Source organism: Nerophis lumbriciformis, linkage group LG16 (assembly GCF_033978685.3).
Source record: "Nerophis lumbriciformis linkage group LG16, RoL_Nlum_v2.1, whole genome shotgun sequence".
Classification (NCBI taxonomy): domain Eukaryota; kingdom Metazoa; phylum Chordata; class Actinopteri; order Syngnathiformes; family Syngnathidae; genus Nerophis; species Nerophis lumbriciformis.
The window spans coordinates 30,655,466-30,673,395 of NC_084563.2; the positions used below are offsets into that span (position 1 = coordinate 30,655,466).

General features: G+C 38.5%; 1 protein-coding gene and 1 long non-coding RNA gene across 3 annotated transcripts in view; one reads left to right on the forward strand and one right to left on the reverse strand.

Moving 5' to 3' along the window:
• The window catches only part of atf7ip (activating transcription factor 7 interacting protein), a 72,793-nt gene that overhangs the window by 54,064 nt on the left and 799 nt on the right, over window positions 1–17,930 (reverse strand). Inside the window, exon 1 of one of the 2 annotated variants that reach the window (XM_061976968.1) lies at window positions 8,581–8,602. The exons of the other annotated variant lie outside the window; for it this stretch is intronic. The gene's annotated coding sequence lies outside the window, so the exon portion shown is untranslated. Of the gene's footprint in view, window positions 1–8,580; window positions 8,603–17,930 lie in introns of those variants that run through there. 2 annotated transcript variants of the gene reach the window in all.
• On the forward strand, window positions 325–16,126 carry LOC140679476 (uncharacterized). Its single transcript, XR_012050902.1, has 3 exons — window positions 325–1,511; window positions 6,567–6,872; window positions 15,487–16,126. It is a non-coding gene; the product is annotated as an uncharacterized lncRNA (long non-coding RNA).

Below are 17,930 nucleotides of genomic sequence, written 5' to 3' on the forward strand. Positions count from 1 at the left end.
CGTCTCCTCTCACGACGACATCATCTTCTTTGTCGGGCTTTCGCACGGCGCCACCATCTTCCTCATCACCGGCGGGACTCTGCACGGCGCCGCCTTCTTCCTCATCGGCAGCGGATCCGCCCGCAACGCTGTCATCGTCGACAGCTCCTCCTATGACGCTGTCATCATCGTCGCCGCCGGCTGCGCGACCTCCTCGTCGGCCAAAGATGCGGCCGTCTTATGGACTTCCTCCGCGCTATCGGCAGCGATCCGCAGGACCCGGGTGTGAACTTCTACAGCTGCTGGTGCTCTGGTACCACACGCGACTTTCTCCTCCTCGTCGGCCACTGATGTGGCCGTTCCGTGGTCGCCTGCCTCGCCAGATGCAGCGGCGTTCAACACGTCGCCACCACCTGACTCTCCCTCGCTGGCTGCGGGGACTCTTGGCATAGCAACCCTCCACCAAGTCCTCCCTCCGCCCTCCGTTGACTTTTGAACTCTTTCCGTTTTTGTTTCCTGGGGACATCTGGAATCTGTCCCTAAAGGGGGTGGGTCCTGTGTCACTTAATTTCTGTTTGTGCTTCTTTGTTTTGTATTGACTGCCCATCAGTGCTCTTATTTTGTTTCCATTACCTGCTTGTCCCGCTGAGCGCTGTGTTTTTCCCTCACCTGCTGTTGATTGGCAGCCGGTCCACACCTGCTGCCAATCAGCATGTTTCTAATCATGCTTGTCTCGCGCGCTTCTCAGTGCTCGAATATTGACTATTGTTTAGAACTGTACATGCAAGACTGCTTCATTCTCCTCTGTTGATGATATTGAAAGCATCTGACCTGTGCATCATTCTCCTGGTTCCTGCATCTTGGGGTCGCTATACTGCAGCCATGCGAGCCCCTGACACAATGAGGGCATGCCACCTCAACAAAGCATTGAAGAGCCCAATCATATTGCTCTGATTCCAATAGCATCACTCTTTGATGATTGGAAATTAGATCCCTCTTTCATGTATTCACTTTGATCAAAAGCCTGTAGATATTTGCAACAGCTGGTCGAATAAAGACAAAGTGTAGGTGAGAAAACCCGCAGTCCTAAGGGATCATTGATGGTGTGAATCTCTGTGACCGCACGCTGAGCAGAACCAAGAAATGTGCTTGTGTGACCTCATTTCTTTAATGTTGCCTTCACAAATTCCTGGATTCCGTGCAAGTCTAACAGTATTGTGTTACTGGCCAGCAAAGAACACAGAACAGTTCCTGGACTTCAAACTCTGTCTATCTTCGTCCGCAAAACCGAGGTTGCATCGATGTGGGCAGCAGCCTGAGCAGAGAAGCAAAGACTTTCCTCTCCCCAGGTACTCCATCCAGCTCCTCCTGGGGTATACCAAGGCGTTCCAGGCCGCATCTCTTCCCCGTGGCCTCCTACCAGTCGGACATGCCCTGAACACCTCCCCAAGCAGGCTTTAAACCCGCTAAACTACCGACAACCTGACCACACTGGCAAGCTAGCTGGACATGAGTTGTTTTGCTGAGGAAATGTAAGTGTTTTTGTTATGTGGGGTGTCTTTTTTCCTTTTCTAGTTTTTTAAATGAAATTATATAGATGTTGTAACCATGGAGTATAAGTACACACGTAATACTTATTGCATTTTCCAAGTGGCCAAGTATGTTTAAGACAAGTAATTTGACTTGGTAGACTGTGCTGTCTTTGATCAATTTAAGAAATTAGAAAAACGCAACAACTATGAGAGAGGCAGTACAGTGGCGCCCATCCGCGGCACAATCTTGGTATGAGAAACAAGAAGGTAACATTTAACAACACAAAAGGACATAAAAGCCGTGAACAGAGCCGATGCAACCAACTGTCACTTGAGCGGCGCCATTTCTACTTACAGCTACAACGTATGACAACGAAAAACCCTACAAATTTGCAATAAGAATGCATATTGCGCACATATAACTGCACCATGTAAAGTCAACAAACAAAACATAAACCAAACCCAACAAAACAACAGAGAAAGCCAACTCCGTCCGAGGTTGCCCACTAGCTGTCGGCCAATGTCCAGAATGCGCAGATGACCAAGAATTTGTTCAGGGGGACCAAGGTGTTCGAGCTCCGTGAAGCTCTTCCATCCCGACGCTGAAAACGCTAGCTCCACAGCCCCATATCTTCCTCCGCATCTTCTCCGGTCTCTCTACGTGAACTCCGGTGTGGCAGAGAGCCAGGGTCTGGTCTACAGTGCAAACATCGCCGTGGCTACCCGAGGCAGATCCAGAAGTTCACAAAAAAGGAGGGCAGTAGTCACAAAAGTGCCACCCCTTGCTGCGCAACCGGCAGAGGCCCCATCTTGAGCTTGTAATTTCAGAATAGTTCCCAGGTCAAAAATGCTGAGAGCAAACAGGCCCCTTGCCAGGTCTTCTTAGTGATGTTGTTGGGTCCAAGCTGAGAGCCAGTATCCACTGCTTCAGTCGGTCCAGATTTTTGGTTGGTGGCGTGTGGAATTTCAAATTTGATGAACTTCACGGATTATTGGCCCAGCCTTTTACTATACACCTGTGGGGCTTGGTTTATAACTAGCATTAACTTTTTCAAAGTCAAAGGCAATACAGCAGCTGAGGCACAGTGGGAGTATGACGCTGTACACAAGGCGCTGTGTCACCGCACCAGCAAAGTAGTTCCTCAGTATTAGCTCCAACAATAACAATGTTGGTATACCTTAGTTAATATACAGGTCACAACATGTAAATAGAGAATTGTTGGTGGTTATTGGATGTTTTTAGAGGGCTTTAATGGCAAATTAGGTGAATCCCTATTACTTGCATTGTTAGTCGCCTCATACTAACAGTTTGTATTATCTGGAACATACAAAAAAAGAGAAAGACCTGTGTGTTCTTGTCTCAGAAGGATTGTTGATGCTTGGCCAAAATCCAAAAAATGTTTTATTTTATTTTAAGAGCGGTAGTTTTGTACGACAATAAAGCGAAACCCTTCTTGTCGAGGCATACCCCTTTCTGTAGAGAATAACTACTATAATACTTTGCTACCCATTAAAATTCAGTCTCCCCCTGCATCTGCGCATGCATATTAATCCAAGGAATGCGGAAATGAAATTTTGCATCGCTTAATGACGCCAATAGGGGGCATGTCTTGCCAGAATACCGGCACCAAGCGCTCTGTCTAGATTGGTCCATTTTAAAGCCCCACTTAAGAACTGTCAGTTTTGGTGGCGCCAGTGGACCAAAGAGGCAGTGTTTTGCCAGGAGAAGACCACATTTCCCATGATGACTACCGATATAGCGTCACACTGACATGTCTGCTGTAGTATTGGCACAAACATTAGGTCTCTAATGGCTATGCTGATGTTAAATAGCAGACACTATCAGGAAATAATCTTGGATTGTGCTACAAACATGACGCTACTACCAAGAATGTATCAGGGCTGATGCAGGTCCGAAGCAAAGAAAGACCGGCGGGAGGTTTTTTTCTCGAAGGAAGTAGTAGTGGAACTAACAAGCTGGTCGCTATTTATTGCTACCAGGCAAATTTCCGATAGCTAACATTAGCATTATGATTTTAATTTGAGCATCGAAAGTCACTTAAAAGTTTAGCAGGAACAGAACCAAGGCAGCATCGGTCTGAAATCCCTCGTCTTTGAGCTCACGCCAGCGAGTGAAAGCCGGGGCATTTGTTGATCCTGACTGTCCTTTTATCCGTGTAAGCTTTGTTTTTCTTATTTGTCTCCGAAAACCAAACTTTTCGTTAGTTTGGTTGTTTTGGAGCTTTGGCCATGATAGCAATAACTTTCGTGACTTCTGCGGTGCTTTTTTGTGGACTTCTGGATCTGCCTCCCGGGAGACTTTTGGCCTTGGAGACCAGCTGCTGGGTCTCTGCTACACCAGAGTCCATTTGGAGAGACTGGAGGAGATGCAGATGAAGAGACAGGGCTGCGGAGCTGGCGCTGAGCGCCGGAACGGACAAGCTTCACAGTGTCTTGGCTGAATGAGCAGGTATCGGACACCTCAGTCTCCTTGGACACATCCTTGCTCATCCATGCAGACTGGACACTGGCCGAGTTAGTGGGCGGTTGCTTTGTTGGGTCTGCTCCTGTCTCTGGCCATGTTCCCTCCACCCCAGCAGACAATGGCGTGGAACACCGCAGAGGCCACCACAGTGTATATTGTATATTTATTTTACTTTTTATTCATAGCTGTATGTAGAAGTGGCTGGTTGCATCAGCTCTGCTCTTTTAATGTCCTTAATGTCCTTTGATGTTTCCCCCTTACACACATGTAAAAGAGATGTGTGCTATGGCTATGAGTTGTTTTTTCCCTTGGGCCCAGACTTAGACCGATTGTTTTTCTCTCACGACAAAAGTACCACACACTCCAGTCCCAGGGGGCAGAGTTGAAGAATGCATGAGTTTTCATTGACCACTCAGTTTTAATGTTTAGTGTTTCCCATTTAGGTATTATCTTGATATTATTTCGATTTCTTAAAACGCATTTTTGCTACGAGACAAAAGCCGTAAAGCACCAACTCAGCAAGTCTGAATCAAATAAATAAAATGTGAGCAAAACCTAAAAGAGTTAACTTTTTACCAAAAACAACAATCCTAAATTAATCTTTCCGCACATACACAATGTTGACATCTAAGGCAGTAGACAAAAATTTAAATCATGAAGTGCAACCTTACCTGAGCATATTTATCCGGGAGAGTCTTGATACCAATTTCCTTGATCCAGCCACACACAAAGAAGTTGTAGACCTCCATTTGTTTCAAAGTTTCAATCTGTTTTGTCGTGTAGAGTGATGTCTAGAGCGCAATAGTTTGACATGTCTGATGTATTATCCTTGATATCACTCCATAAATCTTTGTTTGATAAACTACAGGGATCTATTCCATTGCATTATTTGATTTTTTGCTTGTATACACTTTTTCCAGGAATATATAGGTCCCTTGAGTACTCAGAAGGTACAACAGCCATCTTGGTTTGGTTGACCACCAATGGTTTTTACTTCCGTTAAGAAATCACTTGTCGGAATACAAGCAATATACGATCACATCAGATGGGATGCTGTGATCCCACCAGCTTTAATTTATTTAGCCAACATCATGTGCTAATTTTACTGTCGAAACCAGAAACACAAATGTACCAGAAAAATGCAACACATGGCTTTGAAACAACTTTGTCCTTACCTTGATTGAGATGTCATTGTTGTGATAGCCACATCTTCTCACTTAACTATATGCATCAGTTAGAGATGGTCGTTGACAATATCAATGTGTTCCTTTTCATCATGAACATTGATATATTTATGTTTGTCATGTTGGAGGAATATTTGCCACCTTTGCACAGAGTGAACTTTACATGAGATCTGTGCGGTACATTGAATCACATTTTGGTTGCTAAAGAAGAGGTACCAAGACTGTGTGCGCTTGGCACAAACACGCCAAGTCAACTTTCAGTTTCTCTACCAAGGCAGCTTAGCGAGACAAAAGCATGCGAGGTGGGTGACCATTTTAAAGACAGCCTTAAAACTAAAGAATCTGAGAGGACTCTTCTCTATTTTTCCTGAGGGATCTCTCCTGAAGGAATCAATAAAGTACTATCTAAACCAACGTTTTGCATGGGCCCAGTTGAATCCTAAAATGTAAGAAGTTTCTATTAAAAACTGTGCGTAAAACAGAGCGAATGAAGGTTACCATCTGGCATAGTTAGCACACCAATAATTTGCATCTTAACTTCACTGTATTTGTTTTAAATGTTGTACATTTTATCATTTATTTTGAGTAAATATTGTAATATCGTACACAAGTAACGGAATAATTGGAGTGAGGGTTCAGTCTGGCAACTTTAGCGCGGTAGAAGTCTGTATCCATCTTTAATTTTAGTCTGGAAAACGTGATTTTCATTGCGTTGCTTTCACATCTTGACACATTTTGTCAACACGAATCCCTCACTTTGCACTAAATTTGTTTGATTTCTCAAATACTTTGTTGACCTATGACGTCACACTAGCCTCTGTGGCTCCTTACAAGTTACCAGCCTAACTCTGTGGTACGTGATGTCCGGGGTAATATTGGTGCAGATTACAAATATTGCGTATTGCGCTACGAATCTGATATTACCAAGAACGTATCGAAGCAGATGCAGCACTGAAGCAAAGGAAGACCGACGGGAGAGTTTTTTAAAGGAATGTTCGGACGGAGAATCATGGAAACAAAACTTTTGAAGGTCTAGGAGTTAATTCATAAGGCTCTGTGGATTGATGGAAGGAGTTTAAAATCCGAAGGAAAAAGACTGTTCGTGCCCTGACTGATACTGTTCCAGATGAAAGTAGCTGTTGTTCTGGACTATCTTGCCAGTTGTATAAAATACAGAGTTTTTCTGGTGTCCGAATTTACAAAAACCGATCACGATCTGATTAAGGTTTTTCCACGAGTTGTAGAGCGCTTACTTAGAGCCCGAACTATTTGAGAAATCGGACTAATTTGGTGCATGGACAGGTAGTGATTGTCTTACTGAGTGACGTTTATTGTTTATGCACTTAAATGTCAAGTTGTTTTGCTTGGACTTTCACGCATTCATAGGTACTGAACCATGGCCATGTTTGCACCGGCGACCAGCTACTGGCTCTCTGCCACAACCGAGTCCGCGCAGAGAGATCGAAGATATGCGGAGGAAGAGACCAGGGTTGAGCGTCGGGCTGGACGGACTTCGCCGGGCCCTGGCTGAATGAGCATGTGTCGTACACTTCGGTCTCGCACTGGACGGATTCCCCGCTCATCCGCCTGGACTGGACATCGGCCGGGCAGGGGCGGAGTCGGCTCTCTTGGTTGCTTTGTTGGGTCTGTTCCTGTCTCTGGTCGTGCTGCCCCCCCACCCCAGCGGACGATGTGGGTGTTGAGATGGGTTTTTTTCATTTTCGTTTTACTTTGTAGCTGTATGTAGAAATAGTTTCGCTGACGTGGCAGCTGGTTGCATTAGACCTGTGCTCTGTTTTTTTTTTTTTAATTGGCTTTGACAGATACAGGTTTAAGAAAATACATTTCAGAAAACACATTCCGAGAACCTATCACAGATCTGCATCTACTCAGAGGTATATCATGAACTAAATGCCTTGAGCTTTAAGGGATTACAGTGACAAACGGAGGTTGTTCAACCTCTTCCTAAAGGCATGAATACTGCTTGATGTAATGTCTCCAACAACCACAGGGGGAAAGAAGGCTGCTCATATTGTAATAGCAGTGGAAAAAGCTCCTGTCGAGGCATTAGGTGTTAGACTTTGGGGTTTCTAGCGCATGACTTGGTAGTACCCTCCGGGTGATACGACCTGAGATGTGGGCTGGGGGTAGCAGTGTCTTACTAATGTCTTTTATATCCTTTGTGTTCTTTAATGTTTCCCCCGTGCTTCTCATACCAAGATGGTGCCGCAGTACTGGTTTTTGCCTTTAGTTCTTAAATTGAACAAAGAGCACAGTCTACCAAGATAAATACCTTATGTGGTAAACATACTTGGCCAATAAAGCTAATTCTGGTTCTATTACAACCGCAAGTAATGGTAATTGTTTTAGACACGAGTAAGTCACATTAAGGAACATCCCAAGTTGCGACATTACTTAAGTCATAATACATTAATGAACAGTTTACCTTCTTTTACTCTCGTTTTTAGCTTGATTTTTGGGATTGCATTTGGTTTGAGTCTTTTCAAGTCCTTCATTCCAAACCCCGACCAAAATCTTTCATCATCGAAGTCAGAATCATTAAAACGATTAATCGTTACACTTCTCCCGCTTGGTCCGTCTAATGTTGCGCGAGTCAGTTTTACTCGAAAGGTCGTTACTTTCCTATATTCATCATTTTGGAAATGTATGCAGGCTGACTCTTTTGCTGTTTTGCTACACTGCAACAATGCACCAAGTAGGAATTTTTGCTAATTTCTTCAAATTTTGCAAGAAAATTACACAATTTGGGATGAAGATGCAACCAAAAACATACTATGCAATATGAGAGTATATGGAAATGACCTCCAGTCGTTCTGTTGTTGACGCCAGCAAACTGATGTGAGAATAGTCAATCAGGCGGATGTGTCAATCATGTCTAAAATGACTACCGTGTCTACTTTGGGGGTGGAGGAATTGTATCTGTAGAAATTGTTTTTAGGTCCAGAACTATGAAATAAGTGACAACATGTGCAGTATTAGCTAGGTCCTTACCAATATTTGTAAACACGTGTTACCTTGCAAGTCTTCTATTTGATTAATCAGATTTAAAAGCTTTTGAAGCCATAAATGTGAAGATTTTGAATTTGCAAGAGTAGGTAACCTTGCAAGTCTTCTATTTGATTAATCAGATTTAAAAGCTTTTGAAGCTATAAATGTGAAGATTTTGAATTTGCAAGAGTAGGTAATAAGTATTTCAAAACCTGATTGATTACTTCCGGAAAATGTAGCTTTTAGCTACTATGGTGTACACTGACAAGTGAATCTGTTGCTGTGAATCTGAGTAACAGTCCTGAAGAGGGCCAAATCCATCAGATTGAATGAGTATGGCTGATTTATTTTCCGTGGTTTGCACACACAAGACGCACCACTAGTAACATACCTGTCAATCACTGCATATGCATGGAGCCCAATGTCGATATTTTCAGGACATGCTCACAAAAACTGCTTGTGTCTGTCCTGCCGCTGAAATTAAGCCACACCCACATCCAAGGCCACTGTGGCGCATGGAAAATTACTGGACTGTACCACTTCTGACACAGAGGGGTGGTTGAGTGAAAATTACCCTGAAACAAACTCTGCTGTCAGAGACTTCAGGATGGTGTTTCAACACAAACGTAAAGCATCAAAACGTGCTGTTAAAACTCCACAAGGTGGAAGGACTTAAATGGTCAATCTGTTTTCTGTGTATAACGCTGGTACTTGTAGTCCTAGTCCAAGTACAACAACTTCTGGACTATTCTGCCCTTGCGTCGTTCTAGCACCATCAATCGAGTCCAATGAAGTTCACTCTTGAGACGTACAAAGTGTAGCGTAAAAATATGTGGAAATTAAACCACATGTGTAGCGTGTTTTATCCGATTAATCGAACAAACTAACCGATAGATTACTCAATCACTAATATAATCGATACTCGATAACTGAAATTATCCAATATATTCTCCCTAAAATACATACATAACGTGTTTTATCCGATTCATCGAACAAACTAACCAATAGATTACTCGATCACTAATATAATCGATACTCGATCAATGAAATTATCCGATATATTTTCCGTATAATACATATGTAGCGTGTTGTATCCGATTAATCGAACAAACTAACCAAAAGATTACTCGATCACTAATATAATCGATACTCGATCAATTAAATTATCCGATATATTTTCCTTAAAATACACATGTAGCGTGTTTTATCTGATTAATCTAACAAATTAACCAATAGATTACCTGATCACTGAAACTATCCGATATATTTTCCCTAAAATACACATGTAGCGTGTTTTATCCGATTCATCTAACAAACTAACCAATAGATTACTCGATCACTAATATAATCAATACTTGATCACTGAAATTATCCGATATGTTTTCCTTAAAATACATTGGTAGCGTGTTTTATCCGATTAATCGAACAAATTAACCAATAGATTACTCGATCACTAATATAATCGATACTCGATTACTGAATTGATCCGATATATTTTCCCTAAACTATATATGTAGCGTGTTTTATCCCATGAATCGAACAAACTAACCAATAGATTACCTGATCGGATATATTTTCCCTAAAATACATATGTAGCGGGTTTTATCTGATTAATCAAACAAACTAACCAATAGATTAAGCGATCACTAATATAATCGATACTCGATCATTGAAATTATCCGATATATTCTCCTTAAAATACATATGTAGCGTGTTTTATCCAATTAATCGAACAAACTAACAGATAGATTACTCGATCACTAATATAATCGATATTCGATCAATTAAATTATCCGATATATTCTCCTTAAAATACATATGTAGCGCGTTTATCCGATTAATCGAACAAACTAACCAATAGATTACTCGATCACTAATATAATCGATACTCGATCACTGAAATTATCCGATATATTTCCCTAAAATACATATGTAGCGTGTTTTATCTGATTAATCGAACAAACTAACCAATAGATTACCTGATCACTGAAACTATCCGATATATTTTCCCTAAAATATATATGTAGCGTGTTTTATCCGATTAATCGAACAAACTAACCGATAGATTACTCGATCACTAATATAATCTATACTCAATCACTGAAATTATCCGATATATTCGCCTTAAAATACATATATAGCGTGTTTATCCGATTAATCGAACAAACTAACCAATAGATTACTAGATCACTAATATAATCAATACTCAATTACTGAAATTATCCAATATATTCTCCCTAAAATACATATGTAGCGTGTTTTATCCGATTAACCGAACAAACTAACCAATAGATTACTCGATCAGTAATATAATCGATACTCGATTACTGAAATTATCCGATATGTTTTCCCTAAAATACACATGTAGCGTGTTTATCCCATTAATCGAACAAACTAACCGATAGATTACTCGATCACTGAAATTATCTGATATATATTTTCCCTAAAATACACATGTAGCGTGTTTATCCGATTAATCGAACAAACTAACCAATAGATTACTCGATCACTAATATAATCGATACTTGATCGCTGAAATTATCCGATGTATTTTCCCTAAAATACACGTGTAGCGTGTTTTATCCGATTAATCGAACAAACTAACCGATAAGATTACTCGATCACTGAAATGATCTGATATGTTTTCCCTAAAATACACATGTAGCGTGTTTTATCCGATTCATCTAACAAACTAACCAATAGATTACTCGATCACTAATATAATCAATACTCGATCACTGAAATTATCCGATATGTTTTCCTTAAAACACATTGGTAGCGTGTTTTATCCGATTAATCGTACAAACTAATCGATAGATTACCTGATCGGATATATTTTCCTTAAAATACATATGTAGCGTGTTTATCCGATTAATCGAACAAACTAACCAATAGATTACTCGATCACTAATATAATCGATACTCGATCATTGAAATTATCCGATATATTCTCCTTAAAATACATATGTAGCGTGTTTATCCGATTAATCGAATAAACTAACCAATAGATTAAGCGATCACTAATATAATCGATACTCGATCATTGAAATTATCTGATATATTCTCCTTAGAATACATATGTAGCGTGTTTATCTGATTAATCGAACAAACTAACCAATAGATTACTCGATCACTAATATAATCGATACTCGATCACTGAAATTATCCGATATATTTTCCCTAAAATACATATGTAGCGTGTTTTATCTGATTAATCGAACAAACTAACCAATAGATTACCTGATCACTGAAACTATCCGATATATTTTCCCTAAAATACACATGTAGCGTGTTTTATCCGATTAATCGAACAAACTAACAGATAGATTACTCGATCACTAATATAATCTATACTCTATCACTGAAATTATCCGATATAGTCGCCTTAAAATACATATATAGCGTGTTTATCCGATTAATCGAACAAACTAACCAATAGATTACTCGATCACTAATATAATCGATACTCGATTACTGAAATTATCCAATATATTCTCCCTAAAATACATATGTAGCGTGTTTTATCCGATTAATCGAACAAACTAACAGATAGATTACTCGATCACTAATATAATCTATACTCGATCACTGAAATTATCCGATATATTCGCCTTAAAATACATATATAGCGTGTTTATCCGATTAATCGAACAAACTAACCAATAGATTACTCGATCACTAATATAATTGATACTCGATTACTGAAATTATCCGATATATTTTCCCTAAAATACACATGTAGCGTGTTTATCCCATTAATCGAACAAACTAACCGATAGATTACTCGATCACTGAAATTATCTGATATATTTTCCCTAAAATACACATGTAGCGTGTTTATCCGATTAATCGAACAAACTAACCAATAGATTACTCGATCACTAATATAATCGATACTCGATCGCTGAAATTATCCGATATATTTTCCCTAAAATACACGTGTAGCGTGTTTTATCCGATCAATCGAACAAACTAACCGATAGATTACTCGATCACTGAAATGATCTGATATGTTTTCCCTAAAATACATATGGAGCGTGTTTTATCCGATTAATCGAACAAACTAACCAATAGATTACTCGATCACTAATATAATCGATACTCGATCATTGAAATTATCCGATATATTCTCCTTAAAATACATATGTAGCGTGTTTATCCGATTAATCGAACAAACTAACCAATAGATTACTCGATCACTAATATAATCGATACTCGATCACTGAAATTATCCGATATATTTTCCCTAAAATACATATGTAGCGTGTTTTATTCGATTAATCGAACAAACTAACCAATAGATTACCTGATCACTGAAACTATCCGATATATTTTTCCTAAATTACATATGGAACGTGTTTTATCCGATTAATCGAACAAACTAACTGATAGATTACTCGATCACTAATATAATCGATACTCGATCATTGAAATTATCCGATATATTCTCCTTAAAATACATATGTAGCGTGTTTATCCGATTAATCGAACAAACTAACCAATAGATTACCTGATCACTGAAACTATCCGATATATTCGCCTTAAAATACATATATAGCGTGTTTATCCGATTAATCGAACAAACTAACCAATAGATTACTCGATCACTAATATAAACGATACTCGATCACTGAAATTATCCGATATATTTTCCCTAAAATACATATGTAGCGTGTTTATCCGATTAATCGAACAAACTAACCAATAGATTACCTGATCAGTGAAACTATCCGATATATTTTTCCTAAAATACATATGGAGCGTGTTTATCCGATTAATCGAACAAACTAACCAATAGATTACCTGATCACTGAAACTATCCGATATATTTTTCCTAAAATACATATGTAGCGTGTTTATCCGATTAATCGAACAAACTAACCAATAGATTACCTGATCACTGAAACTATCCGATATATTCGCCTTAAAATACATATATAGCGTGTTTATCCGATTAATCGAACAAACTAACCAATAGATTACTCGATCACTAATATAATCGATACTCGATCACTGAAATTATCCGATATATTTTCCCTAAAATACATATGTAGCGTGTTTATCCGATTAATCGAACAAACTAACCAATAGATTACCTGATCACTGAAACTATCCGATATATTTTTCCTAAAATACATATGGAGCGTGTTTATCCGATTAATCGAACAAACTAACCAATAGATTACCTGATCACTGAAACTATCCGATATATTTTTCCTAAAATACATATGTAGCGTGTTTATCCGATTAATCGAACAAACTAACCAATAGATTACCTGATCACTGAAACTATCCGATATATTCGCCTTAAAATACATATATAGCGTGTTTATCCGATTAATCGAACAAACTAACCAATAGATTACTCGATCACTAATATAATCGATACTCGATCACTGAAATTATCCGATATATTTTCCCTAAAATACATATGTAGCGTGTTTTATCTGATTAATCGAACAAACTAACCAATAGATTACCTGATCACTGAAACTATCCGATATATTTTCCCTAAAATACATATGTAGCGTGTTTTATCCGATTAATCGAACAAACTAACAGATAGATTACTCGATCACTAATATAATCTATACTCGATCACTGAAATTATCCGATATATTCGCCTTAAAATACATATATAGCGTGTTTATCCGATTAATCGAACAAACTAACCAATAGATTACTCGATCACTAATATAATCGATACTCGATTACTGAAATTATCCAATATATTCTCCCTAAAATACATATGTAGCGTGTTTTATCCGATTAATCGAACAAACTAACAGATAGATTACTCGATCACTAATATAATCTATACTCGATCACTGAAATTATCCGATATATTCGCCTTAAAATACATATATAGCGTGTTTATCCGATTAATCGAACAAACTAACCAATAGATTACTCGATCACTAATATAATTGATACTCGATTACTGAAATTATCCGATATATTTTCCCTAAAATACACATGTAGCGTGTTTATCCCATTAATCGAACAAACTAACCGATAGATTACTCGATCACTGAAATTATCTGATATATTTTCCCTAAAATACACATGTAGCGTGTTTATCCGATTAATCGAACAAACTAACCAATAGATTACTCGATCACTAATATAATCGATACTCGATCGCTGAAATTATCCGATATATTTTCCCTAAAATACACGTGTAGCGTGTTTTATCCGATCAATCGAACAAACTAACCGATAGATTACTCGATCACTGAAATTATCTGATATGTTTTCCCTAAAATACACATGTAGCGTATTTTATCCGATTCATCTAACAAACTAACCAATAGATTACTCGATAACTAATATAATCAATACTCGATCACTGAAATTATCCGATATGTTTTCCTTAAAACACATTGGTAGCGTGTTTTATCCGATTAATCGTACAAACTAATCGATAGATTACCTGATCACTGAAACTATCCGATATATTCTCCTTAAAATACATATGTAGCGTGTTTATCCGATTAATCGAACAAACTAACCAATAGATTACCTGATCACTGAAACTATCCGATATATTCGCCTTAAAATACATATATAGCGTGTTTATCCGATTAATCGAACAAACTAACCAATAGATTACTCGATCACTAATATAATCGATACTCGATCACTGAAATTATCCGATATATTTTCCCTAAAATACATATGTAGCGTGTTTATCCGATTAATCGAACAAACTAACCAATAGATTACCTGATCACTGAAACTATCCGATATATTTTTCCTAAAATACATATGGAGCGTGTTTTATCCGATTAATCGAACAAACTAACTGATAGATTACTCGATCACTAATATAATCGATACTCGATCATTGAAATTACCGTATTTTCCGCACTATAAGCCGCACCTAAAAACCACAAATTTTCACAAAAGCTGACAGTGCGGCTTATAACCCGGTGCGCCTCATATATGGATTAATATAAATATTTATTTTCATAAAGTTTCGGTCTCGCAACTACGGTAAACAGCTGCCATCTTTTTTCCCCGTAGAAGAGGAAGCGCTTCTTCTTCTATGGTAAGCAACTGCCAAGGTAAGCACCCGCCCCCGTAGAAGAGGAAGCGCTTCTTCTTCTACGGTAAGCAACCACCCACCCCCGTAGAAGAAGAAGCGCGCGGGTATTACGTTTCATTTCCTTTGTGTGTTTACATCTGTAAAGACCACAAAATGGCTCCTACTAAGCGACATGCGTATAACGCAGAATTTAAACTTAAGGCAATATTTAACCAAAGAACTCCAACCGCTCGATATTGGTGTCAACAGGGCATTTAAAGCACGACTGCGAACGGCGTGGGAACAATGGATGACCGAAGGCGAACACACCTTCACTAAGACAGGGAGACAGCGCCGGACGACATACGCCAACATCTGCCAGTGGATCGTAAATGCCTGGGCGGATATTTCGGTCACAACTGTGGTCCGAGCTTTCCGGAAGGCAGGATTCACAGAACTGCTGGACAACAACAGCGACACTGACTCCGATGACTTCGACGAGACGGAGCCGGCCATTTTGGATCCCGTATTCGTCCAACTTTTTAATTCGGACACCGAAGGAGAAGAATTCGAGGGATTTATGAATGAAGAATAACTTCAGAAAGTGAGCGTTATGTTTATTTTGTGTGTTGTGACATTAACGTTCGAGCAACATTAAGTTATTGATGCTTATTGATTGCACATTTGCACATTACCGTACATTTTGGGAGTGAACAGAGTTGTTAGAACGCTGGTTTTTAATATATTATTAAAGTTTGACTGACCTATCTGACTGTTTTTTTGACATTCCCTTTAGCGCAGTTAGATGCGGCTTATAACACGGGGCGGCTTATAGGTGGACAAAGTTTTGAAATATGCCGTTCATTGAAGGCGCGGCTTATAACCCAGGGCGGCTTATGGTGCGGAAAATACGGTATCCGATATATTCTCCTTAAAATACATATGTAGCGTGTTTATCCGATTAATCGAACAATCTAACCAATAGATTACCTGATCACTGAAACTATCCGATATATTCGCCTTAAAATACATATATAGCGTGTTTATCCGATTAATCGAACAAACTAACCAATAGATTACTCGATCACTAATATAATCGATACTCGATCACTGAAATTATCCGATATATTTTCCCTAAAATACATATGTAGCGTGTTTATCCGATTAATCGAACACACTAACCAATAGATTACCTGATCACTGAAACTATCCGATATATTTTTCCTAAAATACATATGGAGCGTGTTTTATCCGATTAATCGAACAAACTAACCAATAGATTACTCGATCACTAATATAATCGATACTCGATTACTGAAATTATCCGATGTATTCTCCCTAAAATACATACGTAGCGTTTTTATCCGATTAACCGAACAAACTAACCAAGATTACTCGATCACTAATATAATCGATACTCGATCACTGAAATTATCCGATATATTTTCCCTAAAATACACGTGTAGCGTGTTTTATCCGATTAATCGAACAAACTAACCGATAGATTACCCGATCACTGAAATTATCAAATATATTTTCTCTAAAATACATATCTAGCATGTTTTATCCGATTCATCTAACAAACTAACCAATAGATTACTCGATCACTAATATAATCAATACTCGATCACTGAAATGATCCGATATGGTTTCCTTAAAATACATTTGTAGCGTGTTTTATCCGATTACTCGTACAAACTAATCGTTAGATTACCCGATCACTAATATAATCGATGTTCGATCAATTAAATTATCCGATATATTTTCCCTAAAATACATATCTAGTGTGTTGTATCAGATTAATCAAACAAACTAACCAATAGATTACTCGATCACTAATATAATCGATACTCGATTACTGAAATTATCCGATATATTTTCCCTAAAATATATATGTAGCGTGTTTTATCCCATGTATCGAACAAACTAAACAATAGATTACCTGATCACTGAAACCATCGGATATATTTTCCCTAAAATACATATGTAGCGGGTTTTATCCGTTTAATCGAAAAAACTAACCAATTGATTACTCGATCACTAATATAATCGATACCCGGTCACTGAAATTATCCGATATATTCTTCCTAAAATACATATGTCGCGATAGCAGTAGCCGTAAAAGCCAGACTGGAAAACGTAATCAGATGGTCACAACATTGTGGACTATTTAATATGCCACATCTAAATATCGGAAAACTGTTCTAACAAAACAACTGTAAACTCTCTCTGACCAGTGATCAGCAAAGTGTGCATTAAAATAGCGACGCTACTGTTTTTTACGAGACCTATTCAACTACCGGCTAATGGCGGGCGTAGCTACACCACAGAACGGCGTTGAAGCTACAATTCGGTTCTTTTATTTATATTTCTACACACTCTTGTGAGAAAAATAGTAAAGTAAAGTTACACAAACTATTTAGCCTAAAATCGTGTTAAACGAGGCCGATCATGCAAAACCAACTTTTCTTACCTATTGGTATAATGGGGCAGACTGGCTCGTACATGCACGTGCTGATGCCATTTCTAAAATAAAGTGACGTATCGTTCAAATGTATATCTTTCAGCAGAATTTCTATGGAAGCTCTCCAAACTACAACAAAAATGGCGCAGTTGAAGTGGAGCAACATAAATAAAACAGCGCATCCTGAAGAGACGCTCAGAAAGCGATTTAAAAACATTCGGACCATAGAACCACCATAACATGTCAAGTA